Below are 13,923 nucleotides of genomic sequence, written 5' to 3' on the forward strand. Positions count from 1 at the left end.
ACCGTTTTCAGTGTCACATCCGTAACTGATTCACTGCAGCAGCACTTGTGAAACATCACGTAGTACTGGTGTCATCTGGTGTCTTACAGAAGCGCCTGCCTCCCCCAAACTACAACTGTGACAGCGCTGAGTGAAACCCTCATGTCTGACCTGATGTAAACACATTATGACTCACTGAATATTATGTGCAGTCGTCTGTGGAAGATTATTTTGTCATAATAATGAATAATAAATAATGAAATAATAATAATGAATAAGTAACTTCAACTGTTTGTTTCTCATTGATTTTCAAGACATGTTCAGTGTATGTGTGTATTTATGTGTGTTAAGGAAAGTGTCTCGCAGCCATAAATACACTCTTATCATTGTGTGTGTGTGTGTGTGTGTGTGTGTGTGTGTGTGTGTATCAGTTAACTGGGTCAGTAATGCCTAACATACATGTGAACCCTATATTTTCCGTCTGCCTCCCTGCTGGTCATGTTTAAACCTGCTCTGTCGGCCATTTTTAAAATACAGGACTGCCAAACACTTTATCAATACTGACTTCAATCAATACTGACAAACTATTGATCACTTGTTACAAGATATTAACAAAAGCTCCGGAAGAAGAAAGAAAGGAAAGAAAGAAAGAAAGAAAGAAAGAAAGAAGGGACAGAATGAAGGAAGTAAGGGAGGAAGGAAGGAAATAGAAGAAAGAAAAGACAGACAGAAAGAAAGAAAGATATGAAAGGAAAGGAAAGGAAAGGAAAGTTAAATAATGGAAGGAAGTAAAGAAAGGAAAATAAAGAGAAGAAAGAAAGAAAGAAGGAAGGAAGGAAGGAAAGAAAGAAAAAAGTAAAGAAGGAAAGAACATAGAATGAAGGGAAAGAAAGAATGAAATGAAAAGAAAATAATGGAAGGAATGAAAGAAAGACGGAAGGCAGAAAGGAGAGAAAGCTATATGTATATGGAAGAACAAAGAAAGAAAGAAAAGAAAAATGAGATGAAAGGAAAGGAAAGGAAAATAATGGAAGGAAGGAAAGAGGAAAAGAAAGAGAAAGAAGGATAGAACAGATGGCATGATGGAAATAAAGAAATAAAGAAAGAAAGAAAGAAAGAAAGAAAGAAAGAAAGAAAGAAAAGATGGAATGATGGAAAGGAATGATGGAAAGGAAGGAAGGAAAGGAAAGACAAAAGGGAAAGAAAGAAGAAAGGGAAGAAGAGAATGAAGAAAAAAGATAAAATATGGAAGGAAAGAAGGAAGGAAAAGGGAGATGTGGGAAAGAAAGAAAGCAATATTATATTAAGTTTGTAATAGATTAATCTGTCACTTCTTTATTTTGTCATTTTTCTTAATGTTTTAAAAATGTCCAAAAATAAAGGAAAACACTCATCATAAGTTTCAGACTCCACAGTGACAGGAGGAACACTGACAGATTCAGTTTACAGAGATTTAACACAGACAAACAACAAATCTGAACATATAACAAGCTGAACACTGACAACTTAATAAATTACTCTCAGATTAATAAATAAAATATAAATGATTTAAATGATTTAGGAAAATTAAAATATTCAATTGTGTCTCTGGTTTCTTTTCCTCCTTTTCATACACACTAGTCTGATTTTTCTCAACACACACACTCTTTGTCCTCCACAATGACACCTCTGTGCTCCAGTGATGATGCAGCATTTTTAAAAAGTACACACATGCGCAAAACACCCCGCACACACATGACACCACATGTAGGCGGCCACACAAGTGTCACTTACATACAGTGTGTACAGTAGGTCACTGAGGCCTGTTGGGTCAGTGCCAGGACTCGCTGGTGTAACAAAACTATGTGTGGGAACATGTGTGTGTGTTTGTGTGTATGCTATATGTGACTCCTGCAGAGTTATGCTGCCCTGTTAACCCACTTCAGCTATATGAATGGAGGTCGGTCAGAGATAGAGCCAGACCTTCAGTTTACTCCGAGGCGGACCCAGTAACCTCAGAAACAGCTCAAAGCCTTTTGGTGTTGAAAGGATGGTTACCATGTTTAAAACAGCCACACAGGTTATAGAGACACCTCACACAGAATTCAGTTCCACACCTGTGTGAGGTTCACTGAAAAGCAGGAAACAATAGAAACAATATTTCTGCTGCCTCAGTTATCTAACTGCTGAAACTAAAGTTAAAATATCGCGGATACAGCGGCTGCCATCTTGCACTGGTGACTTGGTGACAACACGGCTGATGGCGAGCACACCAACTGGCACAGCTGTCAAATCTTCCTTTTACAGCATCTAATAACTAATTAAAATCAAACCTATCAGAAACATGAACACTTGGTCTTACATCAGCCTGATAAGAACTACCTCAAATGACCAAGACCATCTTTGGGAAAAATGTATTTGTCGTGAACTTTGAGTTTTTAGTTTGGCCCATGTACCATCTGCTAACTTGGACAGGGCGGGGTTTATGAGCTATACTGCAGCCAGCCACTAGAGAGCAATTGAGATATTTTGGCTTCACTTTTAGGAAGCTGTCATGTCGTCTATCTTTATTACACAGTCTATGGTGGGAGCTATGGAGCTTGAGCTGCGGGAGAATTAGCCTAGCTTACCATAAAGACTAAAAGTGAGGAAAACTGCCTCCCTGGCTCTGTCCAAAAATACCATGGATGTATTAAGAGACCTGGACACAGCATTGGCAGCTGGGCTGCATTCATTTCTATGAAAGCGGCTCACATGAAGCCAAAATTGCCCGAGGTTCACAGTATGAAATTACTCGGATGGTCAACGCTACTTCCACGTCACTGGGCCCATCGAGCAGGCGCACTGGAGACCTACGGTGGCCAAGCAGCTGACTTCTGGTTTAGCGCTCCGTTAACTTAAATGGGGACAAAATAATTTAATCTTGCAGCTCTTCTGGACTTTCCAGCTGTAAACTGACCAAATGGGTTACATCTTGATAGGGAGACGAGAAATTTCGTGAGGGTTGAGACGCCTTAAAAAAAATTTATCCACTGATTTATAGACATCTCTTACCCAATGTAAGTCTATGGGAAAAAGTCTTTTTGGGTCCAATGGCGTCACATGACAGACCCCTGAAATTGCAGTACCACTGTTTGGCCACTGTGAAAATTGGCCAACATGCTACATTAAGACACTGAACATGGTAAACATTACACCTGCTTAGCATCAACATTTTAGCATCGTCATTATAGGCATGCTGATGTCAGCATTTAGCTCAAAGCACTGCTGTGTCTTACTACAGCATTGCAGAGCTTCTAGCGTGGCTCAAAGGCTATATTCAGACTTACAGCAATTCAGATTTGTTTCTCAAATCAGATCTTTAAAACACACTGTGATTTACAAGTGATCAGATCCGATCTGTGTCTCCAGGCATCAATTACCTATATGGATGGATTGCTGTGGTAACAACAGGCGTGACACGGCTCTCCAACACAGAATGCGTGACGCCCTCCAAACAATTGCACTGTCAAGTCGCAGTGTAGAATTTCTCAGTGGCACCAAACAAACTGGCTGGTATACATTGCAATGTTCTGTGTTGTACTTCCATCGCTATGGATTTGACATCATCGTGGTTGTGTCACATTACAAGTAATGCAAAATACACTTTGAAATTTGATTTGAGCGCCCAGAGCGTCGAGACTGAGACACATCTGGAGAAATCTGACTGAAATCACATTTATACCTCCAAATGAGGCTTGGATCTGATTTGCAAAAATCACATCATTTAGTAGATGTTTGCTGTCTATACTTTGTAAAATCAATCTGGATACAATCTGGACATACCAAACAACTGATCTGTGTAAATGTCACCAGCCACCAGATCAGCTAATAGCAAAATTCAATTGCAACAACCAGGACTTAGCCAATAGAGGGCAGTCGGTAAGCATACAGAACCTCCAAACAACAAACCAGCTAAATATAGAGCTACTGGCAGCTCATGTATTTTAGTGTCTACACTTGTAATGTAGCACACAAAAGCTGTAACTTCTTAAATTATACAATCACCACCTCAAGTGTCTCTTGTTCTGTCTTTAAACTGATCATGTCAGAAAACCGAAAGCTGTTAGGGAAAGTCCCAGTAAACACCAAGTGTGACCTATATTAAATTTGTGATCATGAGCTCAGGGTGTGTCTGGCCTTCGAACGGGAAAACAGCCAACACTGTGTTTTGATATCACCCGGGTTCAGGCTGCTTTGAACCTGTTCACCCTGAGACAGCTGGCAGGCACCACGGCAGAGTGCCATTTAAAGTAAACACACAGACACGGCTGAGTGTACAGTATGTGAGAGCAAGAAAAGTCGGTTTAGGACTGTGGTCCAACTCTTTATTTTAAAACTAATCCTAACTGATAACTATAAACTCATTCTATAACCTTAAGATTTCTATTTCTACATGGATTTACTGACATTATCTGCAGTTGACAGTGGATATATCACCATATCTGAACAGTGGAAGTCCCACTGAGTCTATATACGTATATATGTGTGTGTGTGAGGTTCAAATGTTTGAGTCCACAAATTTCTTATGTGGAACATGTTCATCAGCTGAGAGTTCACAGTTTTTGACTTGTGATTATGTACACTGATATTAATGTCTACTAATTCCTAAACACACCAAATCTTTCAATGGTTTAAAAAAATGGACCTCCTCAAAGCGTTTCTGTAATTTAACCCACTTGAATGCCAGTAAACTGTGTTCTCACATTCCCTTGGATTCTGGCAAACAAAAGATAAACTTATAAACATTAGTTTCAGAAAAAAACATTTGCTTTGAGTTTTATTAAAGCTATAGTGCGTAACTTCTACATGTCCGTAAATGTCCGTTTCACCCAAGCCGCAACTAGAGGAGATGACACAATGCTGATTAAGCCGATCGGCTCCTCTAACATCTCGCGGTATTTTTCAATATATATCATTTTTAGTTTGTGTGTCGACCGGTGACATTCCTGCACTGGCGCACAGGAAATGCCGCGGTTTACCTCACAACAAGAAGGGAGGGGGAGGAAGAGTGGAGAGTCTCATAGCAAGAGGTAGAGCGCAGGTAGAAAGAGAAAGCAACATGGCGGACAACCCAAAGAAGCGGCTGAGACACGGTTCAGAAGTGAATCCTACCACAAAGAAAAAGCCTGGACGTTCGGCTGAAGGTCTATTAGCAAAGAAGGAAAGTGACCGATGGAGAAGGCAAACAAGGATTTGTATTGGCGTCCCTTTTCCTCGGTGGAGAGCCCTGAAGGCAGAAATTGGGCTGAGGGCAGACACGGATGTTGCCTTGCTGCTGTTGGGTAAGTAAGTGACTTGGTTTATAATTATATTATGAGTAGTATGTGTTGCTGTTACATGTACTGGACCTAGTACTTTATTATTTTCTTGGAAATGGTGCTATGAACTAGGATGACCATATTTCGATTTCCAAAAAAGAGGACACTCGGCCCGGCCAGATAGCCTACTTAAATGATACTCGCAGTTTACTCAAAGATGCCTTATAATTTTAATATATTTAAAATTTATATGTATGGATAGAAAATTCAGTTATATTACAAAATAATATCTCTCAAAGACAGAAATTCAGATAGGCCCCTATAGATAGGGGACACATACACACACTAGAGTGTGGCTACCCGATCCGAGCCCGACGGGTCCCGATGGGAGGCCTACCCAACGGGTCGGGCCGGGTTCGGTCAAAAATGTATAAATGGTATTCGGGCTTGGGTCGGATTCGGTCAGCTTTCAGTGAAAATGTAGTGTAAAAACAAATAAAACCCCATTGTCTGTCCTGTTTATTGCTTGGGGACTGTTATTTACGTGACAACAGCTGAACAGAACACACACACACATTGGCTGTTTGTTTCTCCCTCTCCCCTCGCTAGAAGCGTCGGACCTCCCGCCGTCCGCTCCCGTCACAAACACGGAGGTCTCCCTCTCCGCAGAGCACCCATGGCACACGGCCGGCCTGTTAAATAGCCTGTAACCATAACAACTGTGTGACACAAACTCAGTGCTTTAGTAATTACATAATGTCGGGCTCGGTTTGGTTTCAGACATAACAAAACAGAATGACTGTCGGGTTCGGACAGAAATATGCGGCCCGTGCCGCACTCTAACACACACACACACACACACACACACACACCGGACATTATCATCAATTTATAAACATCCCCCGGACGCCCCAGACAGGACGTGAAAAGTGGACATGTCCGGGCAAAAGAGGACGTTTGGTCAGCCTATATGAATGTAATGTAATGTTAGCAGCCTGGTGTTCGCCACGTTGTGTAGCGCTGTGTATGCGGTGTGAGGCGAGTGTTACTCTGTGTACATGGAAGTGCCGGCTTATTTGTTGTAATAACGCAATATCCGCTGGGGGGCGACAGAAGTTATGCACTATAGCTTTAACATACAGGGTTCCAACAAATTTTCATGGACAAAATTTCCAAACTTTTCCATGGCTCTTTAAAAACGCTGTATGTAAGAATGTGACCAAAACGGTTACTGCACTCAAATTCAAAATACTGCCGCGAGTCGTGTCCGCCCCNCAAAACACAAATTCAAAACATAAACATGATTTGCAGACTGCAAAAATTTTGTTTAGATGCAAATATTCTGGCTGTACTATTGTTGTCGGTGAGATCAGTATGTTATATGAACATTATTCCTTAGTCTCTGTGACATATTAGGAGGATTTTACGACTATTTGCTTTAGATTTCTTACATATAGCTCCTTTAAAGTACCCATAAAAAAGATTTTTGTTCTTGCCCCATTTGCCCTGTGTTTTTCAAACATGTCAAAGTCAAACTCTGGTCAAACATATTTCCAGCTAGCTGGCATACGGGAAGGGAGAGACAAACCAAGGGCGAAAATGACGAAAAGTACCTGACAGTAAACAAAACACTGTCACACATCAATGCATTTCAAAGCTAGGTTAAGTCAACAGCCACATAAAATGAATTTGCCGATGTGTTACACGATGTAGACGATTATCCACTGAAGATTGTTTTGACAATTTCATTATACACAAGAAAATTCCATGACTCTATCACGATTATTAGATGTCGAGGAGATTTTGACCATCGACCGATATAGTGAAGATAGTTTGGAGCAGGAAAAAGCCCATTAATTGGCCAACATCACCCTCATCTGTATGTCTGACTGGTTTGTGTGCCTATTGTGGAAAAGAATTCTCCTCCTTCAACATGAACACTAACCTTTCTGTGTCTCTATCTCAGACAGACTCATCAAATGACATTAAGCCTTCTTTTGTATTTAAAGATTTCCTGAAATGGCTCAGAGTTCTCAGACTACAGTTACACTGGCAGAAATCTTTTAACACTCTGTCTCCTCCTCCCGTCTGCTGTTTTTCTGCTGCCCCAGCTTCCCGTCACCTTTATGCAGACTGACCTTTATACAGACTTAACTTCATACCAGATGATGTCGCAGAGAGGAAAAACAACGCAGCTTGGCGCTCATGTGCGATGTACAATCTCTGTTATTGTCATATACTGTGAAATATGAGTGCAGCATGCAGCTGCAGCTCACACTTGCACTGTGTAATTTAGTGTCTTGTGTTTGCTGTTGACAGCACTGTAGACACATTTCCTGGTTTGGAGTGAAACGTTACAGCTCTGCAACCAAACAAAGCACAAACCAAAAATACTAATTTAAGCCTCAGGAATTGCAGAAATTAGTGTGGCAATGTCAAAATCCACATTGCTTACTATTTAAATATATGTGTAATGTAAAATGTTTGAGCAGGAAGCGTATCAAATAAAAGGAATGCCAACAGTTTAAAGGGGACCTATTGTGCTCATTTTCAGGTTCATATTTGTATTTTGGGATTCAACTAGAACATGTTTCCATGCTTAAATGTTCAAAAACACTTTATTTAACTCACACTGTCTGTGCTGGAAAAAACGCCGTCTTAGCGCCTGTCTCTTCAGACTCTCCTCCAAAAAAAGCCCAGTCTGCTCTGATTAGTCATCGTTACCAGGTTTTTTGTATCTTGGTGTCTCTGCATCGTCACTGCAGCTGGAAAATGACTGTAACTGAAAATAGCAGCAAGTTTTAACTGTAGAAGAAATTAACCAATTAAAGCTTCTAAACACAATCGGGAGACATTTTGAACATTGGTAACCAAGTTTTCATGTTTCCCTGGTATTAGCATGTAGCTTCATTTAGCAGTGTAGGCTACATGTCAGTAACAAGCCTGGAGCAGATGACCTCATAAAGATATCCTGCACACTTTGACTCATACTGTAGCTAGAGTTGAAAAAACTGTTGGAAACGCAGTATTCAGAACAGTCTGAAGCCTTAAATCACATTGGTTGAATGCAGGGACCGTCACCAATAAAGTAGAGCAAAACTCTCAAAGACTGAAATCTAAAAAGCTGAACAAATATAAACTCAACTATCTTTATGTTTGTCGTTTGTTAGTGAGAATGTATCTATCTATCTACCCTTAAAAAGGCCATTTCCAACTTTATATATTTTCCAAGTGTGTGGGACTTAAAGTTAAGGAAAGAGACACAAAGGACATGTCTCTCCGCTGAGGATGAAAATAGAAAAAGACACTTTCCAGGATGTAAAACACTGCAACCCTGTTTTTCAGACAAACACGTGAGGAACAAACACCTGCTCTTCCTGTTTTCCAGCTCGTCACATTTTTCATCTGTCTCCTGAGGGATACAACATGTACGATCCTTTCTTTACTGTGCATGTAACCACAGCTGAATCACTCTCACCTTCACTTTCTATAAAATACCAGGAAAAAGAAGACACAGTAAAAGGACCACAACACTTATAACATACAAATACAACAAATGTAGATCCTCAGAAACCTTCACAAAGCTGAATCAAAACCTGATCTGGAACATTTTCCTCTTTCAACATCCTGTCTCAATATGATGCAAACAGGTCAAACGTGTAAAAGAAAGTGTGAAATACTATTTCATAACGTGTCATGACAGAGAGAGAAGTAAAGAGGTGCTCAGCAGTCTGCAGTATTTACAGTAAACTTAAGTGTTTTTGGTGTCATGCCCACAGAAGCAAAAAGTGAAGGCTTCTTCTTCTTTAGAGTCGTCACACAAAAAGAGAAGAAACAGAAGAAGACGGATCCAACTGTTGACATTACAGCTGCTGACCTGTAAGTTGCCCCTTTTACCTTGAGCTACTGTCTTTTTTTTGAGGGAGGAAATAAACTGTTTCTCTGTCAACATCCTTCTCGTATACTACGCAACAAGCTCTAACTTGATCCAGAGTTTGAAAATCAGATTAGTCAAACTTACCTGGAGGAGAAAACAAAAGGCGAGTAGTAAAATCATTACCCAAACTGTCTGCTGAACATTCATTACAGTGACCTACTGTACTTGTTGTTCAAGATGGGAATTGATAGACAGAATCAATGACATTGATTTTAATAAAATCGTATTAGTACAATTCTTTATAGATTTCATAATTAGTTCCTGATTAATTTTCTGTGTGGGAAAAAAAAGTAGGCCTATAGCCTCGATGCAAGTGTTTTTATTTGTTTTATTGTCCCCGAGTCTGAACACAGCATCGATGCGATGAGGGCTAACAGAAGCTGCTGCCAGGTCAGGTAGCCGATTCGGCCAGAAAGACTGAAAGGTACATTAGTGATGGCTGTTTAGTTTGTGTTTACATGATTTGGGCATTTAATAGAGATGTTTATTCATGTATTTATTAGATTGAAAGAGCTCAGAGAGCTTGTAGGACGCAGCAAACTCAACACTGATACACAGCGGGTGAAAGAAACAACACCGAGGGTGTGGGTTCTGAAGGCAGTAGTAAGGTAGTATTTATATAGTAGGAAAGCGGTTATCTGAAACATGGCTGCTGTGCATCATTGAGCTGGCTTTTAGGCCCACGCAAAAACTCCTGAACACAGAAATGATGACAAACAGTTTAACATGCTGTGTCTCAAATCGCGTACTTCTGTACTTACACTTACTATTTAGAGTGCAGAAGTGCGTTCACACTGAGAAGTATGGAAAAATGCAGTGCACTATCAGTACCCGGATGGTGCACTCAAAATGGTCAAGAAGTTGAGTGTGGAACTATGGACACTTCCCGACCTCAATGGTCGCCATCTTGGCTACGTAGCAGAAGGGGAGGGACCACTTTTCAAACTGGAAATAGCGGCCGAGGACTGTGCGACCGTGAACGTTGCTGCATTGTGCAAATACATGTGTTTTTTGCACTAAGCACCACTATACTGTTGTCGGGTATAAGCCAGCAGTATGTTTGTTGGGTTAATTTAGCAGTCTGTAATGATTTGGTAACGCGAACAATAACGCGAATGCTAATGCTAGTTTGCTAACTAGCTAATTTGCGGTTGTCATTTCCGGTGAGTGCACAACGGCCGTGTTTGGTTTGAGACAATACTACCCTGTCGAAATTCGCTCACTACCTCAATGAGTACATAGTGCACATAGTATACTACATGGAAGTGTACTAACGGAAGTATGTGATTTGAGACACACCAACAGTCTAACTCGGCAATTAATCACTACACAGTTTCCTGTCATTTCACGTGTTCAACAACTGTATTCTAACATGTATAATGTGTTTAGAAAGAAATCAAAGATTTTGCTTTACCACGATTTTAACAAGCCTATTTCAGCCAGACCACAATTCCTACTTTGTACCAAAAAAAGACCACACAATGTCAGTTTCATACATGAAAAATTTTAAAAATCAAGGAAATTTCTCTGGCATTTCTACTTTTTTTCTGTATTGAAAATGTAGGGAACGCATGACACATGACACCACTTTATTGTATCGAACTGAACCGTGCATTTTGTGAACCGTCACACCCCTATTATTTACCATAGGTAAGAGATTTGCTCCTTAGGAAGCAGTGGCGGTTGTGTGTAGAGTGTCAAACAACAGCACATTTTTGGAATTCAAGCCAATGCTGCGTAGAGAGATGTTTCAGCATATTTCCCTGTGTTTCCACCTTTACTTAAAGTTATTATTCTACAGATGTTACAGCAGCACATACTGTATGTCATCTTTGTTTGTGAAATGAAGCCACACTTCAGATCGTTTCTTTCTCTCGTTGCAAATTCCCAGCACGAGTTTGACGGCACTGCTTTACAACACGCACCTGACAGTAAAACACACCAGCATTGACAAAAGCAACAGATAAGCTCAGAGGCAAACAAGCCCAATGGGTTGGACAACTTGGAACCAGTTTTCAACCGGAACCCGTTCTCATTACCATCTCTACTTGTTGTATTTGCACACCTACAGGTTTCTAGAGCAGGATTGTCACAAACATTTGCAGGTGTGCTATTGGATGCTATTATAAAGCTGCAACTGGTGATCATAATACCTTGTTAAATAGTTAATAAACACTGTGAAGTACATCTATAAACATTATTTGGGTGGCTATAATAAAGCTGCAGTGTTTATAGATGCACACACAGTATTTAACAAGGCATTATAATCATTAGTTTCAACTTTATAATAGCCATCCTAATAATGCGCAGTATGCTCGGGCATGCTCAGGCATGCCCAGGCGTGCTAGGTGCCACTGTTTATAGAACATTATCATTCATCAGTGTGGATGCTCACATCTTTATCTTTATTGTTACTGTTCTTGGTGTGGACGGCCCTTTATTCAGACTACACAATATCAACATGATAATATCCCGACCAACAGACGTAAGGCGCTGAGAACAAAACTGTCTGTTGGGCGCAACAATTGATCATTGTGATCCTGAATATTGCTGAACCCTGTTAAAACGCTCAAACTCTATATGGAAAAAGGAACGAATAGTCGAATACTCATATTGAACAGCTAAATCCGATTCCACTGACATAGCTTGAGTCGGGTACAGCCCATAGACAAATATATAAAATAATGGACGCAGTCACTGTAACATAAACCACTGGTTTGTGGACTTCTGTTTTGAAGCCTTGAGTTCTGCATTTCGGCCATCACCATCTCAGTTTTTTGGAGCCAGAAGTAACTGCATTTGGACAAAAGGTTGGGGCTGTGGAGGCCTGAGGGATCTGACTCATAGACAGTGGCGACACCTCGCAGACAGCCTGTCAGTCAAGCAGCCCCGCCCCTGAATATGCATAACTTTAAGTCTTGATTAAATGTAACCGGGTGAGTTGTAACAACTTTCACCCCCCTGTACAGTTGTCAGGATGTTGAAATTAGCCATAAAGACCGAAACTGTTTTTTGTGCCAGGCTGTTGGGCATTTTAAAATGGGGGTCTATGTGGGTTGACCTAACTTTTTCAACCACCCTTAAGTGGTCATTAATGAAACTGCTGTTCTTTGCAGTTCTGTACCAACTTCATTTGTCAGCATCAGAAGTTGCCCCTTGGTGCAGCCGTAGACTCTATATTCTCACAAAGTTACCATCTTAACAGACAGAGATATTACGTAGCCTGAGCCCACAACCCAGTCACCAGAACAAATGCTGGCATTGTACATTTCTGCAAACCATTGATAAGTTACATTTGTACAATACTATGTAGTGGATATGTTGAAACTTTCCGTTTCTTTACCTTTCAATAACACTGTGGCTCATCTGTGCTTATGCTTAGACAAAAAAACAGTTAGTGAAGGTAAGGTAAAGATCATGTTTTGAAATACTTGGTTTTGGGGGCACAATCCCCACAGGAAACACAACTATGTCTATGTCTAAAAAACAGCTGCTTTGTGTGGCACTATTCCCAGTGGAAAAAGGCAACGGATTGCTAAAAAACACCATGTTTGGTGCCTAAAAAGCCGTCTGCAGCTTGGCATAGGTGTCACTTTAGAAATGTTGAGATATGTATGAAAGGTGCAAATGTAACATATTCATCCAGCTCTACATCTCCACTACATCCATCACCACTGAAACTCAGTCAACTCTGACCACCTGCCTCAACGTCCTGGATACAAGCCTCAAACTGATGTATGTAAAATCAGACATGATCATCATCTGTCCCAAATCCCTCACCAAAACCTCACAACTTCTGCCTCACCACTGACCATTCCACTCTGCATTCGTCCCCACACATCCGCAACCTCAGAGTAATTTTCATTAACAACCTCTCTTTCAAAAAAAAACAACAACACGTCAATCACATCACCAGTACTGCCTTCTTCCACTTAAAAACATAGCTCATCTCGCCCATTGCTCTCCCCCTCTGCTGCTCAAAATCTCACCCATGCCTTCATCACATCCAGCATTGACTACTGTGACAGCATTCTTTATGGTACACCAACCAAACTCCTGAATCAACTCCAGTACATCCAGAACTCTGCTGCCCATCCGATCACCCATTCCTGATCTTGCGATCACATCACCCCTGTCATTCGGAACCTCCACTGGCTTCCTGTTCCACAACACACTCATAAAGCCCTCCATAACCAGGCCCCCTCCTACCTCACGGACCTGCTTCACCACTACACTCCTTCCCGCAGTCTCCGCTCCTCTGATGGCAACCTCCTGACTCCACCTTGAAAAGCATATTATTATTATTATTATTATTATGGTTTGCAGAAACGTACAATGCCAACATTTTCTTTTGGTGACAGCGCTGGAACCTGGCATTACACTGGAGACTTAAAAACCGCTGTTCCCTCTTAATTTTATTCTACGTGCTGCACCTTTGCTCCTCCTGTGAAGCCCCATGAAAAGCCAAGACTACAACTAAGTCTGAGGAACACTGGAGGGTGAGGGAGGGGGTGAGGGAGGGACGAGAGTCTGCCTCCTCAGCAAATAAAGCTTCAGGGAGGTGAGTTGTGTGGAGAGGAGGAGACACAGTTCACAACTCAGAGGAAGTGAAGCTAGTAACAACTGATTGGCCTGTTGACGCTCCATCATCCTTCCATCCATCAACCTATCATCCCTCTGTGTTTCACGCCGTTACTTCTTTCTGCTTCAGGCTTGTGATCACAATAT

Source organism: Epinephelus moara, chromosome 16, assembly GCF_006386435.1.
Source record: "Epinephelus moara isolate mb chromosome 16, YSFRI_EMoa_1.0, whole genome shotgun sequence".
Classification (NCBI taxonomy): domain Eukaryota; kingdom Metazoa; phylum Chordata; class Actinopteri; order Perciformes; family Serranidae; genus Epinephelus; species Epinephelus moara.